Here is a 21,257-nt window from a genome sequence, read left to right on the forward strand (position 1 = left end):
AATAAGTTTTTTTAATAAAAATAACAACTGATATATGTTAATTAAGAATTTTTTCTAATTAAAATAATTTTTAAGTAATTTTATAATTATAATTGATTTCTGTGTAAAAAATATTTAGATTAATGATATATAAAATTAATTTAAGTTTATAATATTATTTAAAAAACCATAATTATATTTAAGAATAAAACATGTATGCCCGGCGTCCAAAACTTAAGTTAAATTGGTTTTTTAATTCAAAAGTTAAAGAATTTTTATTCAAATTATATTTAATATATTATTTCAGTTCTACTACTTATCATAATAAATCAATTGGCTTTTAGGTACCATTATATGGCCATAATGTTGAGGACAAGGGTACGGTACCCACTGTTTGCAAAATTTTGGGAAAAAAACAACTTTTTAAATTTTACAAACGTAAAATAATATTAAATAATTTGCCAAATCATAATTAAAATACATAAAAAATATAAAAAAAAAAGTCACCTGGGACATTACAGAAATAAAATAAATAAAAAATATTTTAAAAAAGCCACGTAGGACGCAGTCAGCATCACGTAGGAAACAGTCGGCGAAATAGTGACCTGGGGGGTTGCAAATGGAATCTGGGAGTTACGAGGGGGGAATCTCAATTTTTTTAAGGGGGCGTAAATAAAACTCGCCCTAATGGCAGGGGGTAACAGTTATTTATCCCTTTATAAAAACTAGCATTTTTTTATCTCGATCTATTATAAAAATCGAGGGGTCATTATTTAATTTATTTTTAATAAATCTTGTTACAGTGTTTACCATAATATTCCATTTTTAAATAAAACTCGTTACAGTGTTGATTATGAATATTATATTAATTGTCCATGCAGATCATATGTTGGATCTTCAATTCCTTGATATTCTGGGCAAGATTAAATACTTGGGAAACTCTTTTCTCAAAACAAAACTAAAGGGTTTATTAAAGGATATTCTATACAGATCTTGCATTAATTTGTTGAATTGAAAAAAATGGGTAAGATATTTAATATCAATAATCAAAAATATTTTCGGTACAAATGATAATTTAATAGAACAAACCTTGAATCCAGTTGATTTTCTGCTCTTGCAATCCATCAAAGAGAACTTTTCCAAGTTTCCTTATGTTTCAAGCGCTTCATATATGTTTCATTTAGATTTCCAATATCGTAAGAGAACTTATATAATAGACGTCCTTTAAGTTTCATGTGGATCACTAATGGAGGATTCTTGAGCGTTGATAATCTTTAAATAGTCGACAAAGATTTGTCTAAGACGGTTGAATGAAAATAGTGAAAGAAACACTTAATTATCATCTCGGTTTTAAAAACAACCGAGGGGTTAGAGTAAGTAAATAAAAAATTTAAAAATGGTTACATTGTTTATCCAAAATATTAAAAATACATTGTCTGAAACAAATCTTCACAGAATATCAGATTGTTTACCCAGATAATTAAAATTATAGCAAGAGCATGTCGAATACAATATTTATTGCATACTGTAACACCTCAAATCTACCCGGTAATTATAACAAATATCCGAGTTTAAAAATTTCAACAACTACTGGGATATCACATTTCAACTCATTCAAAACTTGTAAACTTGTTTATAAAAGATACATAACACAATTAAAAGTAAGATGAACTCAACAGTCTGTTTTTTTTTGTAAAAGTAACCTTACCATTAAAAGATTCTTTCATTTTTTACCATTAAAATATTCTTTTATTTTTTTACCTTGGCAGCAAATGGCACACGCCAGTTGCTTATGTGTCATCCTATTTGGCATTTTTTTGTTTTTCATTTTTTTAAATTGTGCCACATCAGATAAATGTCACATAACATTTTATTTTATTTATTTCAACGTAATATTTTATTTTTTATTTATTTTAATATTATTAAAACTCAAAATACATAAAATTCTAAATTTTTTAACTCACATAAGACTTGAACCCACTCCCCTTCACTTAAATGCTAGAGCCTTTACCATTACACTATGACAATTGATTATTATTATTACACCTGATATTTATATGTAGTAAACATTGCTAATACATAATATAATTTGGATAAATATTCTCTTTAAATACATTTGAAAATTAATGTTTTAATATTTGCCTTTTATGTAAAGTTTAAATACATTTGAAAAATTGAGGTTTTAATTATTTTAATATTAACAACTATAAGATCTATTTTAATTAATTTTTGGTTGTAAGTGCTTTTTATTATATATATATATATATATATATATATATATATATATATATATATATATAAAATAAATTGAAATTAATTTGTAATATATAATATAATTTGGATAAATAAACTGAAATTAATTTTTCATATATTAAAATAAAATGAAATTAATATATAATATATATTATATATTTGAATAAGTAAACTAAAATTAATTTTTAACATTCATAATATGAAATTAATGTAAAATAAAATATAATTAAAAATAAACTAAAAATTAATTTTTAGCATATAATAATAAACTGAAATTAATTTACAATATATAATATAATTTGGATAAATAAAGTGAAATTAATTTATCATATATTAAAATAAAATGAAATTAATTTATAATATATTATATATATATATATATATATATATATATATTTAAATAAGTAAACTCTTTTAATTTTTAATATTAATAATATGAAATTAATTTTATAAATAAATAGACATAATAGCATTGAAATATATTATTTCAAAATGTATAATATAGTTTATTGTTTCAGTTTCTAAATTTATTTTAAATTATTTTTATATATCATTTTAAAAATAATTATACATCAAAATACATTTTAATAGTATATATTAAATAAAATAAAAAATCACTTAAAACAAAAAATTACAACTGAAAATTAATTAAAATAAATTTAATAGTTGTTAATATTAAAATAATTAAAACATTAATTATTCAAATGTATTTAAACTATATAAGGCAAATTAATTCAATGTATTGACATGTTTATACATATAAGTATCATGTGTAATATTAACAAATCAATATTCATAGTAACAAACCAATTGTCATAGTGTAGGGGTAAAATATCTAGCATTTGAGTTGATGCGGAGTGGATTCAAGTTCCATGTGAAGCAAAATAAAAAATAAAATAAAATATTACGTGACAATAAATAAAAAAATAAAATATTCATGGCATTTATCTGTTGTGGCACAATTAAAAAAAATGAAAGAAAAAAAATCAAATAGGATGACACATAAGCAAATGACGTGTGTCATTTGTTGCCAAGGTCTAAAATGAAAGAATTTTTTAATGGCAAGGTTACTTTTACAAAAACAAAATATTTACAGGAAGGTAAACCAAAATTGACCTATATGGCAGGGGAAAAAAATAGTAATATTAATCCTTAAAACATAAATCAATTTTTTTAATTAACCACGCAGGGGATTCTCAACATAAAACTTCAAAACAACATAGCATCTTTAATCAACTCAAAATAACTTTAAAACAACCAAATTTCTCAGAATAACAACTTAAAATAACAATAAGCAAGACATGCGTTCATCCTCCCGAGTGCTACGTATCAGAGCGACAACACCAACTCAAATTCAATAAAGCTACTAAATCTTCATTCTGGATTACCTGCACGTTACCAATATAAAGGCAACGACAAAACAAAAGAAAGGGTGAGATATCTATCAATATAAATAAGATTATGATAAACAATATATTAGAGTTAGAATCATAGAAATTACCACATTGCGGCATATACGTCATAAATCACGTCACATCATTATTTCAACCAAAACGGTTCTATTCACAATACAAGTCACACGAATTCATAGTCATGCAAAACAGAGTGAGACTCTAACAAATGCACATGCATGTGGTACCTAGAACTTTAGTCCCCATCGCCAATTGCCAGTTATTAGAGGCATTGAAACCAGTCATAAGCCTTTGTCACTGTCTTTCCAATCCAGGCCGTCACATAATGCAATTGTATGCGACTCGATGAATGCAACATCACATACATAATAACAACAAAACTCGTCACGAGGCATACGCCTATATCACTGTTATTACCAATAAATATAGGTAATTAATTTGTCACAATAATTCCCGCACTTCGCAATATTAACGGAATAATAGTGTCACATAATCACTGGCCATAGGCCTACAATTTAGTATCAACACATCACACAACAATTCAACGACAACAAATCAATACAAATCATCCAACGACAATTCACATATTTTCAACAAGTATTCAACGCAACAATCCAACCAAAGCACAAATATTTTATGCGGTACAGTTTTTCTCAACTTTTTATTATTAATACTAGTCATTGTTATTAGAAGTTGTTTCTGCTACAAGAATCTGTTACATGTCATTATTCCTACTGCTACTAAGTAATTCTGCTGTTAAAATTATTTTTGGTATTTTTGCTACTCTCTGCTACTTAATAATGTGTTCGAATTTATCACTTCTTAAATCTAGCACCAACACTGTTATTTCAAACTAACCCTTTAATCTACTGTTACTGGCAGATCAAACATTTTCTGCTATATTCAAAACCCTGTTAAATTCGAGCTTCCATAACTATATCAATTGTCAAAAACTTATTACACTAATTACATCAGTTATCTGTTACTATTTTAGTTAGGATGAAAGAGTGGAGTTACACTAATTATACACTCAGGCACTTATCAAAGAAATACTAAGGGAATGATAGTTGTGGCCCCTGTCTTCACTTGCTATGACACCCGCCCCCATCCTAAGGCTTTAAGGTGGCCATCCCCCACTCAGGCACTTCTTCGTAAAAAACGTTTTTTTTTCAAGAATGATGGTTTGCTCAAAGTTAGGTGACTATAAAAATTTACATCTTTATTGTGAAACCTACCAAATTCGAGAAGTGTTTTTGTAATATGTTTTTTTTAGTAGTGATCATTGCCAAATGATCATTTTCAAGATTGATGGTTTGCTCTAATTTACATCTTTATTGTGAAACGTACCAAATTGGAGAAGTGTTTTTGTATTTCAGTTTGAATTTACTGTTAGGCTCTGTTTGGTAAAACTAGCTGATAGCTGATAAGCTAGCTGGTAACTGGTAGCTGATGACTGATAGCTGGTAGCTGATGACTGGTAGCTGATAGTTGATGACTGATAGCTGATAAGCTAATTTGAGTGTTTGGTAAATTAGCTGTTACATTAGCTGATAAATGCATGATGACATAAAAGGACATTCAAAAAATAAATGCGAGTATCAATAAAAATAATTTTTATTAATTTTTATTCAATAAAAATAAACGTATTAATAATCACTTGCAAAATATTTTAAATATTATAAAATTAAACATAACACAAAAAAATATATAGTAAACATATAAATTTTGTAATTTAATTTAACAAAATAACTAAAATAATAATATTGTAATTTTCAATTCAATTACATTAGTTTTTAATAATAATAATAATAATAATAATAATAATAATAATAATAAAATTAAGTTTATTATCTAACATTCCACAGGAAAAATAATGACTAACATTTCTTACTCCCTCAATTAAAACACAATTAATTTAATTTAAATCACAATAAAATATAAAGGATAAAAATGGGTTTTTAATAAAATACTGAGGGTACAAATGGAAGAAAAGATAACAAGCTAAAAGCTAAAAGCTAAAAAGCTACTTCAATTAGCTTTTGAAAAAAAAAAGCCAAAAGCTATTAAAAAAGCTACAAGCTACAAGCTAAATGACAGTTACCAAACAGAGCTTTTTTTATTGATACGAGCCGAAAAAATAAATGCTAAAAGCTAAAAGCTACTTTTTGTGCGTTACCAAACAGACTCTTAATCTAATCTTGAGGTTCTTAATTTTTTTTTTTTTGTCTCTTTAACCTTTTTTTTTACTAACATGCTCCTGTTATTAGGAGCTTTTAGTTTTTTATTTTATTTTATATTTCTATTTGTTTTGTGACTTGATATATTCAAATTATTTTTGACCTATTCTCTACGGCAGCAGATCTTATAAGAAATAGGAGAGGGTCACTGCACTCCTAAAAAATATTAACTTTTTGTATATATATTAATGCAACTTTCTCTTCTTTTTTTGTTAGACTACACTTCTTAAACTTTTTTTTTGCTTAAGTTATTTTATGTGAACCCATGACTTTTTTAATTAAAAAATATAAGACGCTTCACCTTTAGGCTAAAGTGAAAGATATAATATATAATAATATTGTAAGTTATTACAATAGTTAATATATTGTAATTGTCAATTTTTTTACTTATATTTTGTAAGTGTACACCATGAACGTATTTAATATTCTTCTGGTAGAATTATGACAAAATTATTAAATATATAGAATAAAATAAGTTTTTCAGATTTATTCTATTGTGTTAATATATTTTAAAATTTTAATAAGTTTATATATATATATATATATATATATATATATATATATATATATATATATATATATATATATATATATATATATATATATATACACTTTGACATCTGGATCGGGATTATTTAAAAAGGAAGAACTTGCATGAGTATCGTTATTTCGATTCAACCATAGATTTGCGTGACACTCTAGATTCTGATAAATTTTTCCCATCCGAAAAGAGGAAAAGGAAAAGGTTTTTTCTTCACCCACCTCCTAACCTTCTTGCCCACCCCTGGTGAATTTACAACATTACCCCTTGTTTCGGAAGTTCATTTCCGAAACGGTACTTTTTTTTGAAAAAAATGTGTTTTCGGAAATGAACTTCCGAAAACGTGTTTTTTTTAATATAAAATATTTGTTTCGGAGATGCATCTCCGAAATAAAGTTACATTTTCAGAAAATGTGGTGTTTCGGAAGTTCATCTCCGAACGCACCCCCCTTGGAGAATTCGGAAATGAACCTCCGAAAATATGTCTGGACAGAATAAAATGAAAAACAACAACAAATCGCTTTATTTAATCGGGTGAAGATTACAACGATAATAATACATAAAATTAAAGTTACATATTGTTGAACACGGGTAGGTGGGGATGAGAGAGTGGTGGGGAGAAAAAAAGGCTTCCAAATTTCAAAAGGTGTACTACTGTAAGTAAAAAATGACGGAGGAGGTGTAACCGGGGCCGGAACATATGACGGAGGAGGTGGATGTCCGGAGGAAGAAGAACCGGAGGTACGTCCACCGCGAGACAAAGGAGCCAATCAATGTAAGCTATAATTTATCATTATCATCAGGGGACGTCATTACAAAAAATTGGGAAAAAAATCTTATTATTTTTAATCTTGATTTTTTTAGAAATGACGTCCCCAGATGATAATGATAAACTATAGCTTACAATGATTGGCTCCTTTGTCTCGCGGTGGACGTACCTCCGGTTCTTCTTCCTCCGGACATCCACCTCCTCCGTCATATGTTCCGGCCCCGGTTACACCTCCTCCGTCATTTGTTACTTACAGTAGTACGTATTTTTATTAACATGATAAATCCAATACAAAAACACTGTGCGATACAATCCGAAATCCGAACAAAACAAAACAAAACACGTCAAACAAAACAAAAACATGTTATTCTGCCCGACGAGCGTTACAAAATACACATCAAACAAAATAAAAACACGTTATTCTTCTCGACGAGCGAACTCCTCCGAATGAAGATAATTATACCAATCTTCATCCCACTCAGTATCAGAACCATCAGCGTTGATCACGCCTGAAGGCTGAGCCTGCGCGTCCGAGCCATGGACTCCCAGGGGACGAGAAGCAGAACCAGTCAAAAGCTTCTTCTTCTCCTTCACCACCTTCACCTCCTTCACCTCCTTCACCTCTTTCACCTCCTTCTTTGAAGAACCCTTTTTTCCCTTAGCGCCCTCTTTAGAAGACGCAGTCCTGCGTGCTTGTTGGTTGCCTGACATGTTCCTGTAAACAGTTGAAATCGATTAATATGCGAGACAAAATAAAAAACAAAAAAATTTGAACTTCTGATACAATTCGGAAGTTCATTTCCGAAAACTGGGAGGGAGGTGTTTTCGGAAATGAACTTCTGAAACACCCCTGCGATGGACTTTTCTGCAACTTCCATGGCAGACCCCTAAACCAAACTTCAAACCAAATCAAAATGCTTCTAAACAACCTAAATACTACTAACAACCTAACCATATATCATTTATGCAATTAAAACCCTAAATAACATGCATTTGAATAATAGATCTAAAAATTTCAAAACTTACAAAGTGTTAGGATTGAGGGCTTTTGAATGTTGTTTAGCAGTGTGATTGGAGCCTTGATGCAGCTTTGGAATTCTGTTTGCACAAATTTTCGCCTTTGCCACTTTTTGTTTTGATTTAGGGTAAATGATTGGGGGAGGGGGAGTGTTTTGATAAATCTGCAGAAATCGCAGTATTTCGGAAGTTCACTTCCGAAACCCCTGCTTCGGAAATGAACTTCCGAAATAAGTCAATTTTTTCAAAAAAAAAAGCGCTTCGGAAGTTCATTTCCGAAGCAGGGGTATTTTGGTATTTTCGCTGGGGGTGACCCCCATAGGGAGGTGGCCAAAGAAATTTTCAAGGAAAAAACCTCTAAAAAATTTCTTGAAAAAGGGCAAATGTATAGAAACTTTAAAAGAAAGAGTATTTTTTCAACTCTCTCCAAGTTGAAGCAATTCCGGTCGTATATACTGTCGTGGTTACTTACCCGGACAGGACACAAAAATATCCAGTTAATATTGTAACACCCCAAATTCTACCCGAAAATATCATGCGAGAAATCAGAGTATTTTAAAAACTATCAACAAGCATTTGGGATATCACATTTACTTCATATAAACAACTCATAAACAGATACATAGCACTTTAATCTCAGAGAAGCACAAAACAACTTACAACAGCTCTTAGACAAACCAACTTCATTTTAATATGCAGCGGAATCATAACATTCGGCTTTATAAACAAATCATCTTATTTAATCAGAAACAACTTCAAACATCACAGTACTTCTCATTATCCAATTTGGAACTCAACAACTAAAACATGAACAACATAGAAACAACAATATAGACAACCCCCGAGTGCTACGTATCAGAGCGACACACCAACTGGATACGATGAACCTACAAACTTCCATAGTTATACTTGAGTACCTGCCCATTTCCCATGGTAGGGGAAACATCAGCAGAAGGGGTGAGATATCAAACATTATAAAGGAAAGTATGATAATACATATAGCAAAGATAAAATCATACACAATTCACCACTTCTCAATATAAGCAATTTGCATCACAACAATAATGTTAACTATCAACTATAACAATGTATTCAAGTTTACAAGTATGTCATTCAAGCACATAATAACATATACTTCATAATCACAACGTAAATTAATACAACTATCAACAATGGCAAAACATGGTTCATATATTCCACATATATACATATATCATTAATACATATATATATACATACATATATATATATATATATATATATATATATATATATATTTGCATTCTCATCATATACGTTTCATTTACATATATCACCAAAATCATGTATCAAACATCACCAAATTTAATTATCACATCTCATGCACACATAACAATCACCTAATCACATAATTACATATATTCAAACATCACATAACTCCAATGTAACTCAATGCAAGACATGTGACTCTATGCATGTGGTACCCAATATGGACCCAAAGTTCCACCGCTTCCGATTCATATAGAATCTAGCCACGCTTCAGATCCGGACAAGACCAAAGCCACCAAATGTAAACATATAGTTTACCGCTTTCCGATTCACTCTAGAATCCAAGCCACGCTTGTGTTTCAAAGCAATTCCACCTATGTTTCAAGGCACACTATGATATGAATGTATGTACAATCTCACAAATATATGCAATTAAGATCATCTCTACCATCTTAACTTTCCACATATCACAACAATTCAACTCTATGAATTATCCACCAATTGTACACAACATTCACAACACACACACATCATTCACATATGAGAGGCCAATTAATCAATTACGATTCACACAATCCAATTAACACTAGTAATCATACTATCTCATGTTAATTCTCATTTTTGTCAATTATACATGAACACACATTTTCAACATCAAGCAATTAGTCATTAGAATTAATGCTAACCAACTAACCATAAAGAATCAATATCAAAACAAGATCATTGGCATGACAATATATATTTCTCAACATACATATTCAAGCCAAAACACAATTACAAACAATTTCTCAAAATACCGTAATTTACCGATAAACCGAATAATTGGTCCAAGTCCAAGTATATTCCAATCACATAGACTTAATGGAATCAATTCAACTAATAATTTAACTATCCAATTAATAATTAAACTATATTAATTTCAATTCAACTATTATATTTCTATTCCATTATTTTCCAATTCTATAACAAAACTCAATATTTCACTATCAATGGTTTACTCACAACAAACATAACAATCTAATACACATAGATTATCAATTGCACACAACTTATCACATTTATATCATCACATTCCAACAAATCATCAAATACCCAAAATTGCAACATAGAAGAACATGGATATCAAAGTATAGAATTAAACCCACTATAACATACTATCATACAACCCTTTAGCATGAAAGAACCCCACCCTTACCTTGGCAAATATGAAATCTTTCACCATAGCTCTAAGCTTTTCTCCAAAATAAATCCTTCAAACATAATTTGGAGACACACCTAAAAACCAGTTCGGAAATCAGCTTATCAGACGAACTTAAAATCTTCAAAATCAAAATCGCTCCGGTCAGAACTTACCTCTATGAGTCAGGAACGTTGTGTCAAAACCACGCGACGATCCAACGGTTGGATTGAGAGATACATCCGTTTTGCTAAGGTGACTCAATGCTGAAACTTGCTGCGAAAATGAAGTTTCTTCTAGCTTTTCTCTTCCACCATTGTTCTCTTCCCTTTTGCCTCTTTTCTATTCTTCCTATATTTTCCCCCAAATGAAAATAGTAACCTCTAAAACCCTAACCTCTCTTACTATCTCACTTATGTAAATTGGGCTTAACCCACCAATCTATCACTTAGGCCCATTTAGCTATATCTCTCATACAACTTAATCAACCCAAATAACACAAACACACATACAATTAAATATTTCAAATAATTATTATATCACATAATAACTAAATAAATAAGCAATTATTAAAAACACCAAATAATATAATTACTAATATAATTAATAAAAATATTAATAAAAATCGGGATGTTACAACTCTCCCCCACTTAGAATATTTTCGTCCTCGAAAATACCATCGACACAACCATCTCATCTCCAAAACTACACTTACTCTCTCCTGACTCACACGAACACAAAGGTGTTCCACACCTTCGACCATACAAAGCTTCAAAATACAAGCTCTCAAAAGATCCTCAAGTTACTGAATCGTCTTCTCCGTTTGACCATCAGCTTGCGGATGATAAACAAAACTCAAACACAACTTAATAATCAAAGTACTCTACAAAACTTTCCAAAATCTAGAAGTAAACTTCGGATCTCTATCAGAAACAACACTCGATGGAATACCATGCCAACTCACAATCTTTTCAAAATACAACTTTGCAAGTCTCTCCATCGGATAATCCCTGCTTATCGGAATAGAGTGAGCAAAATTCGTCAATCCATCTACAATGACCCAAATTGCCTCACAATTAATCGATTTCCTAGAAAAACCCAAAACAAATCCATAGAAATGCTATCCCACTTCCACTCAGGAATGGACAACGGTTGCATCAAACCAGACGGTTTCTGATGTTCAATCTTTGACTTCTGACAAGTCAAACACGAATACACAAATTCCGCAATATCCTTCTTCATATCGCGCCACCAAAATAACTTTCTCAAGTCTTGATACATCTTAGTAGCACCAGGATAATTACTCAACCACTTTGATGCCCTTCATCCCAAAAATTCTCTTTTTCAAATCCGAAACATCTGGAATACAAATTCAATCACGACATCTCATGACATCGTTCTCGTCAATCCGAAAATTATCACCTTATCCTCAATCAATCAATTTCATCTTGTCAACCAATTTCAAATCCGATTTCTGACCTTCTCTAATCTCATCAAGAATACCACAAGTAAGCTTCAACATACCAAACTCAAATCTCGAAATTATTCCAACAATTCCAATTCTTGAATCATCAACATAGACATATGCAATTATTTCCTACTCAATGCATTGGCTACAACGTTCGCTTTTCCCGGATGATAATTCAAAGCAAAATCCTAGTCCTTCAAGAACTCCAACCACCTTCTCTGTCTCATATTCAACTCTTTCTGATCAAGCAAATACTTCAAACTCTTGTAGTCACTATACACATCGAATCTCGATCCAAATAAGTATTGCCTTCAAAGTTTTAAAACAAAAACAACGGCGGCCAACTCAAAATCTTGCATCAGATAATTTCTCTCATGAATCTTAAGTTGCTTTGGAGCATAAGCTACAACTTTTCCTTTTTGTTTCAACATAAAGCCTTGCAAAACCTTCCTTCTTCTTAACCAACAAAAACATATGCACCTCTAGACGACACACTCGAATGAATCAACCTCTCCTCAAACAAATTTTCAAGTTGACTCTTCAACTCTTTCAATATCATAAACAGACATCCTATATGGAGCCCTCGATACAAGACTAGTTCCAGGAACTAAATCGATCGAAAACTCAACTTTTCTTTCTGACGGTAAATCACTTACATCATCAGGAAACACTTATGCAAATGCGCCAACTATCGATAATCCCCCAATCGTTATTTCCTCATGAACATCCAAAGTTGCAAACAACCTAAACAACATCGCACCATCTTGCACAGACTTATTCACTTCCAATATTATCAAGCTGGTAAGACAAGTCTATCTCATTCCAATACGATTCCGTCTACTATCAACAAGAGATTAAGGGTGATCAGTTCCTCAATTTGTCAATAGATAGCCGACAACCATAATGGTAGCGTAAACCATCGTTACTTAACTGCAATAAAATCCTTTACGTCACCAACAGTACCATACTTCAATAACTCCCAAAATCATCTGAACATGCTGACACACGCCTTATGATAACATTAGAACAAAATTCCTTTACACCATTATCAACACTTTTTATTCTTGGAATCATACTCGTTCCTTCGCATTTCTAACTCCGACTTGAACATTCCAACAACTTCGACAACTTTTCCAATCTCTTGCCAAGGATCCCTTGACAAGGTCTACCGCAATCCGTCGCTTAATCATTATTCTTACTTCAACATCCTACGCAACAGTTACTTAAACTGATAACTTCACAGTCCACCAATAATGCTGAATATGACAACTTCCTAACACTACGCCAAATTTAATTTTTAACAGCACCCCTACTAAAGCGCTTCTAGTAAAAAGCGCTCTTATAGGTTGCACTAAAAACAAAATAAAAAAACACGCTAAAAAAGCGCTCTTAAAGGGGGGGGGGGGGTATGAGAGCGCTTCTGAAAAGCGCTGTGGTAGGGGGGGTGTATGAGAGCGCTTTTGAAAAGCGCTTTGGTAAGGGGGGGGGGGGTATGAGAGCGCTTTTGAAAAGCGCTTTGGTAAGGGGGGGGGTATGAGAGCGCTTTTCAAAGCGCTGCTATAGGGGGGTTTAATGAGAGCGCTTTTTGCTAAAAAGCGCTGGTATAGACCAGGCTATGAGAGCGCTTTTCAGAAGCGCTTTAGTAGCCTTTATTAGTAAAAATTAAAAACAAAAACACGCTTTCACTTTCTCACTTTCTCTCTTTCGTTTTCTTTTTATTACTGTTTCTCACTTTCAGTACTGCAACCGAAAAACCCTCCGACGTCGCCAGCCACAGCCACCACCGTTCGTCCCTCCGTCGCCAGCCACCACCGTTCGTCCCTCCGTCGCCAGCCACCACGTTCGTCCCTCCGTCGCCATCCACCACCGTCGTTCTCTCCTCCGTCTGACTGTGCAAGGTAATATGATTTATGGGTTTAGTTTTAAGGGTTTCAACTAAGGGTTGCACTGCAATTTGAGAATGAAGTGGAAATTTTGAAGATTCTTTTCCTCTCAACGGCGGTTTATTAGGTTATTTTTCATTAGTTTGATTTGTATCTGTTTTTGTACAGCCATTAGGAACCTCAATTAGTTGTTAAGTTTGCCTGTACATTGACTTGTTTGGCAATGCTTTAGAAAAAGAACTTCTGCCTATAGATTGTTCTGTCTTTGCCGACTTAACCGGTCGATGGCATTTTTTTCTCCATCCATATTGGTGATGATGACATTGCTGATTTCTCTTGGGTTTGCATGGTTTAGTTCTGATTACTTTTTAGGGGCTTATTTTTTCATAAAATTTCTATAGATGAGTTTTTTATTTTTCCCATGTTTAGTTCTAATTATTTTTTCTTAGCATTATTTGGTAAAGATTTTGATTATAACTTATAAGTCACTTTCAATGTTAAATAGGCTGATTCAAATAACATCAGGATTCTGTCTGGAATTTTTATTTTTGCAGAATACCACAATGCAGAAGTTGTGCTTTTATGTGGTGATTAATGTATGAGTTCATATTGATGTCTCTACTTTATTGCAACTTGGTTTATGGAATTCTACAAGTTTTGAAATGGATTGAACTATATTAAAACATGCTCATATATTAAATTGACTTTAAGAGATAAGAAGGAAATATCTATATTTATTTCTGAAATGAAATGAGATGGGAAACATTCACATTATTCTCTTTCAAATTTTACATTATTTCATCTTGAACTTGTTTGAAGTGAATTTTGAGAGCCAATTTATACGTATATCATGGCTGTCCGGGATGTTGGTTTAGGGATTTAGAACTTGTTTTGAACCCAATTTCTCATGGTACAATGTGACTTCTTGCATCTTGTTTCATTTTTGGTTTGAAAATTGTGTTTGTTTGTGAGTTTACTTGAATTTGAATGAATTTGACATAATGATACAATGCTGATTTTTTTAAGCTATGGATTATGACCTAATTTTTATATTCTTCAATTAAGTTTTTTATTTTATATTTTTTAGGAATATCTTTGCTAGATAGGGGTTACTTGTGAAGAGTGAAAGTTTGATCTCATTCAAGAAGTTGCTTTCTACTATACAGGTAATTAATTGCTTTCCATTGACACAATTTCTAGTGTTGTCAATGTTATAGATTTGTGACTTATTCTTTTTGTATTGATAGGGGTTACTTGTGAAGAGTGAAAGTTTGATCTCATTCAAGAATCTTACATTGTGTGGGTCTACAAGTTGCTTACTACTATACAGGTAATATATTGTTCTCTCTCGCCAAAGTAATATGTTGAGTTTTATTGCTTCTGATTCATTCCGTAATATGTTGCGTTTTATTGCTTCTGATTCATTGCGTTTTATTGACAGAAACGCATTATACCGTTCTGTTCCTAAATAATTAGTTGTTTTTGTTTAGCTTAATTAATTAAGACATGAGTGTAATACTCATTATTCCGACATGTGGAATATTCTCTGATTTTGAAGTGATGAACTTACTAACTTTGTAACTTTTAGATTATATTAAGTAATACTCATTATTTCGACATGATATCAATTTCGTTAATCGTTAAGTGATGTACTTACTAACTTTGTGAATTGAATTCGCCATAGGGGTTACTTGTGAAGAGTGAAAGTTTGACCGTTTTTGTTTAGCTTAATTAAGTCATGGATAAGACATGGATGAGATCAAACCGATTGTCGAAAGAGTACGAGAAAGGGGTATGGGAATTCGTTGAGTTTGCGGTTACGCACTCCGAAGACCTGCTTCGAATGTCGTGTCCTTGCTTGGGTTGCTGTTATGGGGATAAGGTTGACGGGAAAAAGTTGGGATCCCATTTACTACGGTTTGGAATTGATAGAAGTTATACATGTTGGACAATGCATGGTGAGAAAAGTAACGGGAAGGCTGGGTCGAGTTGTAATAGGAAGTATGCTTCAAACGACGATTGCACAGACACATACGATTGCGATCGAGTCGAAGAGATTGCAGAAGCGCTTGAAGAAGATCTTGCGGATTGTCCCAAAATGTTTGAGAGGTTGGTAAGCGATGCAGAGAAACCGTTGTATGATGGTTGTATGATGGTATGCGTATGATGGTTGTCCCAAAATGTATGATGGTATGCGTATGTTTTTTTGCAGAGGACTTTTGAGATACCAGATGATCGTAGATGCTACATACTTGGTTTGGCCGGCAAAAGATATAGAGGGTGGAAAGCTTTTTTGACAAACACTTATCTTAAAGATAAAGATGGAAACTTTCTTGAAGAGGCACCGGGACGGCCAAAAAAGTATGAGATCTTCATTGGTGAAGAAGATTGGGCTAAGTTTGTAGAGCAAAGAGATGAAGATTTTCGGAAAAGGAGTGCCAAGAATAGTGAGAGAGCATCCAAACCCGCATATCCATACAAAAAAGGGCGTTTGGGATATGCACGCTTGGAGGATAAAATTGTAAGTAAATAGAAATGCGTTTTAATTAATTGTCTAAATGTGTTTTATTTGATGATTTTATCATTTGTGTCAATGCATAGTTAGAGGAGACTAAAAGTGAGGAAACCTCACTTCCTGAACATGTGTTGTGGAGGGAAGCTCGTGTGGGCAAGGATCATGCTGTCGATCCCGAAGTTCGGAGAGTTTTTACTGAATGTGTAAGTATAATACTGTGTCTTTAATTAAATCAAATGTTTTTTAATATATAAATGATTTTTTAATGTAAATGAATTACAGGAGACCTTGTCGCAATCGGCATCCACCGGTGAGGGGAGCATACTTAGTAGAGCACTAGATGCTCCTGAGTATCCCGGTCGGGTGAGGGGTAAGGGTCATGGTGTGACTCCAACCTCTTTTTACAAGAGTCCTAGGAGAAGAAATCCTTCAAATGAAGAAGTGTTGCAAAAGTTGGCGGAATTGCAAGCACAAGTCTCTGAATTGCAAAGAGATAAAGAGGCGTATATGAGAGAAAAGTGCAACACTTCATCGGTGAAAGAAACTAGTGATAAGGCTAGTATCAACTATCAAAGGAAATTTCCCGAGGTAATTATAATTTTTTTTCCTTTTAAATTGTTCTATTTTATTAATGATAATGACTTTATATTTACTATTGGTTTAGGGCATTTCATCTTGCCAACTATACTTATCGGAACCGAGTTATCGACTAGTTGGCAAGGGAAAAGTGCACAACACTTTGGGAGATTTACTTCACCATAGACCGCTCCCGGATGGACACCTGAAAGTATCGGTGGATGTTGTAGTAGATCATGATGCGATGGTACCGGTACCTGACATGGTCTCAGAGACGACATTGCTGCGAGATGCAATAGGATCATTTGTTGCATGGCCCTCGGAGCTCATTACCATTAGTGATGAGGTATATTGAAAACGATTATGAATCATTTAGTTTTCGAATGTCAATTCTAAACCGTTTATTAATTATTTTTTACATTTTAATTTTAGACTGCTCCTAGGGTTAGTTTCTCATTCTTTGTTCATCTAATCTCTGTTTCTTTTGTGTATAGCAAAATTTTCATATAACCTATTGTTTTTATTTATAGAGCACACTGGTTGCTGCTTGCTATCAACCCTATAAGGGAAGTCGTGTATTATCTGAATTCGGTAAATGGTGAATGGACCAATTATCCGGCCATGAAGGACATCGTTGATTTGTAAGTGGGATCGTTCTAAATATATATTCGTGTATATTTATATATATATATTTACTTATTTGTGGGATTGATCTAAACATATGCTTTTATATATTTGTTAATTAGATCAATACAAGTGTTCCGAAGTCAACGGGACGCACAGGTATCCCGAACTAAATCTAGCAACATTACTTGGATCCAAGTGCAGGTACATTATTTTTCACAATGTTGCTTATAATATATTTATGCTACTTGATAAAACAATGCACAACTATAGAATCTTATTTGTTTTTCTATGTAGTGCCCGCAACAGAAAAACAGTTACGATTGCGGATACTTTGTATTGAGGTTTATGAAAGAAATCCTTCAGGCAAATCAATTAGAGATTCCGATCACGGTATGAATTTATAACTTAAGATAATTTCATATAATTTATTACATTTAACTAAATGTATCATTCATATTTTGTTTTTGTTTTGTAGTACCTTGACGAATTCCGTGCCACTGGATACCCGAGACTTAAGTTGGAAGAAATAAAAGAGGATTTGTGTCATTTTTATATTAAGCGCTTTTTCATGTAGGATTTGTGTCGAATTGAAGTACTATAATATTATTGATGTTGTAATGATGTATATATATAATATTGGATATTATAATGGTATTATATTAGTATATATATATATTGTCTTACTGATGGCTGAAATAATATCGTCGAAAATAAATTACAGGTCGAAAATATTACAGGCTGAAAACATATTACAGGTCGAAAATATTACAGGTCGACTGGGAGGATTAAATTACAGGCTGCACATTAAAATACCTCATTTAGCTACTAAAGCGCTTTTTAAAAAAGCGCTCTTAAAGGCCCACATACTAAAGCGCTTCTTTTTAAAAGTGCTGCCAAAGATTACTAAGAAAGCAAAAAAAAAAAAAAAACAACATACTAAAGCGCTTTTGTAAAAGCGCTCTTATAGGGGGGGCTATCAGAGCGCTTTTTCTGGAAAAAGCGCTCTTAAAGCCCACCCTATAAGAGCGCTTTTACAAAAGCGCTTTAGTATGTTGTTTTTTTTTTTTAATTTTTTCTCTCACAGGTGGGCCTATCACAGCGCTTTTCTGGAAAAAGCGCACTTAAAGGGGGGCCTACCAGAGCGCTTTTTCCTGAAAAGCGCTCTTAAAGGGGGGCCTACAAGAGCGCTTTTTCCAGAAAAACGCTCTTATAAGGGGGCCTACCAGAGCGCTTTTAAAAGCGCTTTCGTAGCCTATGCCAGCGCTGGCTTTGGCAGCGCTTTAAAGCGCTGTTAAAGGCCAAAAAAAGCGCTGTAAAAGCCCTTCCTCGTTGTAGTGTAAATTCCATCTTATAACAATTGTCCTTATTCCAAGACGTTCCGACTTGTTAAACAACCAAAATCTTAAATCCATGTTACCTTCGAATTCGGAAACCAACAAACTTCTACATTGCTTGCTCTGTCTCCTTAAGAAATATATTGCACCAATAACTTACAACTGAAACATATCCAAGAAGCACAGCTTCTTCCCTACTTCGCTCAAACTAACCCTGCAACAAAACGAACAAGTACCAACAGTGTTTCACACACATGTCGCGTACTAAGGAATAAAACACTAACATCATTCAACTGTCACACAAATCAACTGACTCGACAACTTGGCCGGACGGACCAACCAGGCTCTGATACCACTAATGTAACACCCCAAATTCTACCCGAAAATATCATGCGAGAAATCAGAGTATTTTAAAAACTATCAACAAGCATTTGGGATATCACATTTACTTCATATAAACAACTCATAAACAGATACATAGCACTTTAATCTCAGAGAAGCACAAAACAACTTACAACAGCTCTTAGATAAACCAACTTCATTTTAATATGCAGCGGAATCATAACATTCGGCTTTATAAACAAATCATCTTATTTAATCAGAAACAACTTCAAACATCACAGTACTTCTCATTATCCAATTTGGAACTCAACAACTAAAACATGAACAACATAGAAACAACAATATAGACAACCCCCGAGTGCTACGTATCAGAGCGACACACCAACTGGATACGATGAACCTACAAACTTCCATAGTTATACTTGAGTACCTGCCCATTTCCCATGGTAGGGGAAACATCAGCAGAAGGGGTGAGATATCAAACATTATAAAGGAAAGTATGATAATACATATAGCAAAGATAAAATCATACACAATTCACCACTTCTCAATATAAGCAATTTGCATCACAACAATAATGTTAACTATCAACTATAACAATGTATTCAAGTTTACAAGTATGTCATTCAAGCACATAATAACATATACTTCATAATCACAACGTAAATTAATACAACTATCAACAATGGCAAAACATGGTTCATATATTCCACATATATACATATATCATTAATACATATATATATACATACATATATATATATATATATATATATATATATATATTTGCATTCTCATCATATACGTTTCATTTACATATATCACCAAAATCATGTATCAAACATCACCAAATTTAATTATCACATCTCATGCACACATAACAATCACCTAATCACATAATTACATATATTCAAACATCACATAACTCCAATGTAACTCAATGCAAGACATGTGACTCTATGCATGTGGTACCCAATATGGACCCAAAGTTCCACCGCTTCCGATTCATATAGAATCTAGCCACGCTTCAGATCCGGACAAGACCAAAGCCACCAAATGTAAACATATAGTTTACCGCTTTCCGATTCACTCTAGAATCCAAGCCACGCTTGTGTTTCAAAGCAATTCCACCTATGTTTCAAGGCACACTATGATATGAATGTATGTACAATCTCACAAATATATGCAATTAAGATCATCTCTACCATCTTAACTTTCCACATATCACAACAATTCAACTCTATGAATTATCCACCAATTGTACACAACATTCACAACACACACACATCATTCACATATGAGAGGCCAATTAATCAATTACGATTCACACAATCCAATTAACACTAGTAATCATACTATCTCATGTTAATTCTCATTTTTGTCAATTATACATGAACACACATTTTCAACATCAAGCAATTAGTAATTAGAATTAATGCTAACCAACTAACCATAAAGAATCAATATCAAAACAAGATCATTGGCATGACAATATATATTTCTCAACATACATATTCAAGCCAAAACAAAATTACAAACAATTTCTCAAAATACCGTAATTTACCGATAAACCGAATAATTGGTCCAAGTCCAAGTATATTCCAATCACATAGACTTATTGGAATCAATTCAACTAATAATTTAACTATCCAATTAATAATTAAACTATATTAATTTCAATTCAACTATTATATTTCTATTCCATTATTTTCCAATTCTATAACAAAACCCAATATTTCACTATCAATGGTTTACTCACAACAAACATAACAATCTAATACACATAGATTATCAATTGCACACAACTTATCACATTTATATCATCACATTCCAACAAATCATCAAATACCCAAAATTGCAACATAGAAGAACATGGATA

This window comes from Vicia villosa, unplaced genomic scaffold (assembly GCF_029867415.1).
Source record: "Vicia villosa cultivar HV-30 ecotype Madison, WI unplaced genomic scaffold, Vvil1.0 ctg.001020F_1_1, whole genome shotgun sequence".
NCBI lineage: Eukaryota > Viridiplantae > Streptophyta > Magnoliopsida > Fabales > Fabaceae > Vicia > Vicia villosa.